Consider the following 2,973-nt stretch of genomic DNA (forward strand, 5'->3'; position numbering starts at 1 on the left):
CAGCCCCGGCCCCCGCTTACGTCACCGGGCGCACCAATGAGAGCGTCACGCGCTGGCGGGAGCGGGAGGGGCGCGGTGAAGAGGTGCCCGCCATTCGGTTTTCCCTCGCGGTGTTTCCCGACGCTGTCACCGTCGCCCCGCCCTTTGTTGCCTTTTTTGCAGGCGGGCAGCCGCATCCTGAGGTCCCCGCTGCCAGACCCCGCGGGCCTGGGCGAGGAGGACCGTGCCCAGCCCTGACCAGGGAACACAGCGAGCCAACACCAGTTTTCCTTTTCCAAAAGTCAAAGATATGGGAAGCACTTAAATGGGTTTTAAAAGATTATTATACAATTGCCTTTCTTTTATTTTATTGTTATGCCCTTGCTTTTTATAAATAACTTATCCTTGTCCTTTGCCAGGAAAGGCCCCAAAGCCTGCATCTGCCTGTGCCTCTGGAGGGAAGGACCAGCACACCTGGCCAGAGAGCTAGTCAAGCGCTTTCTTCCCAAGTCACTGTCCCAGAGATGACAGAAATTTGAACACAAATCCCACACTACTCACCTCACCAGCAACCTCTTTGTCGTCTCTCTTTGCTCCATAAAACAAAGTAAGGAGCGCAATCTGTAGAGATCCAGTAATCTGTGACATGGGGGAAATGAGCCATCCTGACAGTCTCCTCCTGGCTTTGTAGGGAAACCAAAACCTATAGGTCAGTCAGTGTCCATGGCATTTGAATCCTTTCCACACCTCCTGCCAGTCAAATGTCCTTGGTCAGTAAAGGGGGCTCATTGTCAGCCAATGGACATGATACTCTTATAATTATACTAGCAATTTATACAGCATATAACCACACGGTGCTAACTTGGGAAAAGATTATAATCCTATGTAATAAAAGCCTAATATGCTAAGTGTCCAGTCGTCTGTTCAACCAATCAAAGCGTAATATGCTAATGATATGCTAAGGTCTCTCAACTGCTCCTATGACGGGCACTGACCACCAGGGTGCAGACGCTCCACCCTAGCTTGCTGCTGGGGTCTGGCCAATCGGGATTGAGCGAGATGGGCCAGACACACCGTGGAGCCCTCCCACAATCCCTCCCCGGCTGGCCAACCTCCTGCATCACTCCCCCACCCTGATTGTGCACCATTGGGGTCCCTTGGCCTGGCCTGTACCCTCTCGCAATCCGGGACCCCCTCGGGGGATGTCAGAGAGCCAGTTTCGGCCTGATCCTGCAGGCCATGCCAAAGGACCCCACTGGTGCACGAATTCGTGTACTGGGCCTCTAGTGAAATATAAAAAGGGACTAATATTTGTAAGGCACTTTGGACAGTGCTTGGCATCATAATAAGTGACTATGCCTTGTTTTAAAACTACATCCCAGTTTCAATTGTACAGTGGTGAAATGATGCTCCCAAATTACACTAAGGAATTCTACCTGCTGGGGCTTTTTCTGACTCCCAGTAGCCTTCTTTACCTTCTGGCACTGCCATCAAAGAGTGCCCCCCTTCTCATCCAGTGTGACTGAAGGACCAGCTGCTTTGCCTTGGCACCAGATCTGGATTTGAACCGGAACTCTACCACTTTGTTTACTGTGTGGTCTTCTGCAAGCTATTTCACCTGTGCTTGAAGCTCATAAATCTTACATTCTTATCAGAAATATGTTTGAAATATGATTGTGAAGTATTAAAAAACTTTTGGCAATAAATAAAATTTAGTAGACTGTGGAGTTGCTCTGTTTGGGTAACACAGAGGGGGAACATAGAGTTAATATTTATAAATTCTGAGAGCAAGTGTTCAGACTCTGATGGGAGTATATGTGGAACTTAACCAAGGAGATTTTTAACACTGTGCTCAGATTAGCAATCCTACTCAACAGGCTTCATAAGGGATCCTTATTGACAAGGCCCATAAGCAAGCAACTTCCCAGCAAAAAGGACTCAGTGTGAACTTTGGCGGGGGGCAGAGCTCAAGGGCTCTGTAAAAAGTTAGAAAAAAAAACTGGGGGAAGGACAGGGACAGAAACCTGGCTGGATATTTTAAGTAAAGCTAAATTTTAGCCAGGTTGGACTTCAAATTGCAGGTCCAGTGGAACCATGAGTGATAGGCAACCTTGATTAGAATCAAAGAGCAACTAAGCCCAGGTTCCAAAGAAGATAAGGAAGGAATGGAGGTGCTAGAATTTAGGCTGCAGAGAGCACCATCGAAGGTTAAAGTTAACAGACCAAGTCCCAGTCTAGCACCATTAGGCAGCATGGATGTTTGTGTCCATGTGTTATGCATATCTATACTAATAAAATGGTAATATGCTAATTAGACCGGGAGACCTTCCGGACAAAGCCATGGTGGTGGGGCGGAGGCAGAGGCGGTTAGGGGCAGTCAGGCCAGGAGGGGAGAGCAGTTGGGGGTGAGGAGGCCAGTCAGGGGTGGGGGGCAGTTGGGGGCGAGAAGGCCGGCAGACAGAGTGGTTAGGGGTGATCAGGCAGGCAGGCAGGTGAGTGGTTAGGAGCCAGCGGTTCCGGATTGCGGCAGTCGGACATCCCCTGAGGGGTCCCAGATTGGAGAGAGTGCAGGCTGGGCTGAGGGACACCCCCGCCCCCCACATGAATTTTGTGCACCGGGCCACTAGTAGAAAAGATAGATAGAATGGAGTACTGTCTAGGACCCTTGCTTTTATTAACACAATTTGTCCTAAGGCAAGGTGGAGATAATACACTTCAAAGGGTAAGGTTTCAAAGGGTACAGAGCATTGTCAGTTTGGAGAGTAGCCTACGGCTGTACAAGTGTTTGGCCAACAGGAGGCAATAACATGTAGGTTAAGATGCCCTTTAACTGTCTGGCAGCCACAGTCAGTTTCCTATTCAGGTTTGGGGAAATGCCTTTAGCCATTTCCAACAGGTGACTACATGTGTGACTCACCCTGTTGAGTCCCCAAGTCTCATCAACCTTTTGATGAAACTCTTGAAATTATGACATGCTGGAATTGGTTCCCTGCA

Source organism: Myotis brandtii, unplaced genomic scaffold (assembly GCF_000412655.1).
Source record: "Myotis brandtii unplaced genomic scaffold, ASM41265v1 scaffold513, whole genome shotgun sequence".
Classification (NCBI taxonomy): Eukaryota; Metazoa; Chordata; class Mammalia; order Chiroptera; family Vespertilionidae; genus Myotis; species Myotis brandtii.